Source organism: Elephantulus edwardii, unplaced genomic scaffold (assembly GCF_000299155.1).
Source record: "Elephantulus edwardii isolate Elephantulus edwardi_28Jun2011 unplaced genomic scaffold, EleEdw1.0 scaffold00084, whole genome shotgun sequence".
Lineage (NCBI taxonomy): Eukaryota > Metazoa > Chordata > Mammalia > Macroscelidea > Macroscelididae > Elephantulus > Elephantulus edwardii.
This window is the reverse complement of record NW_006399834.1, coordinates 5,381,670-5,382,733: the sequence shown is the minus strand read 5'-3', so window position 1 is coordinate 5,382,733 and position 1,064 is coordinate 5,381,670.

Here is a 1,064-nt window from a genome sequence, read left to right as displayed (position 1 = left end):
ACAGAATTTTACCATTCTGTCTGAAACCTCAATTCTGTCACCAGTCCATGTTTTCTAAATACTGATCATTTGTCCCTGTTCTCAACTTTACTTTTGCATTTTAGTCGCTCATTATTATTAATGCATCTTGATTTCATGTTCAATCCATTTCTGACTGCAAAAGTTGGTAGAAATATTCTATTTCCTCTTCTTTGCATCTAGTTGGTTCATATATTTGAATGACAGTGGTATACATTGGACTTCCTTGTATGGATATTATCCTGTCACTCACAACATTATATTTTAAGATGGATCTAGAAATGACTTTTTAAACTATGAAAGCAACCCCAATTTTTCTCACCTTTTCATCTCTACCATATTAAGAATATCATCCAGGAAGAATGCAAAGGTCATTACAAAGACAGATGAGGAAGAAAAGACCCAGGTAAGAGTAACTGACTATTGTACTAGAATCCCAAGAAGCCAAAGCAAAGAGAAGAATTCACGAAGTTAAGAGCTGAACAGAAGACTTTAAAGGGCAGCATGGGAAGACAAAACAAAGTGTTATGAAATGTGCAAAGAGCTGAAGTCAGAAAATTAAAGGGCCGAACTCATTCAACATTCCTTAAGCTAAAGGAAATGAAGAACAAATTCAAGCCTTGATTTGCATTACTTAAGGGTGTTATGGGCAGAATATTAAATGATCCAGGAAACATTAGAAGATGGAAAGAGTATACAGAGTCATTATACCAAAAGGACTTGGCTGACACTGAAGAATTTCATGAACTAAAGTATGATCAATAGCTTGTGATAATGAAAGAGAAAGTTCAAGCTGCTCTGAAGGAATTCACCAAAACAATTCCCCAGAAAGTTATGGCATACCAATTGACATATTTCAACAAATAGATGCTGTCCTGGACATGGTATTCAAATTGTGCCAAGATATCTAGAGGAAAACCATCTAGTCAACTGACTGTAAGAGATCCATATTTGTCCCATTCCCAAAAAAAGTGACCCAATAGAGTGTGGAAATTATTGAACAATATCACATGCAAGCAATATCCTGCTAACAATTAAAAAAAAAA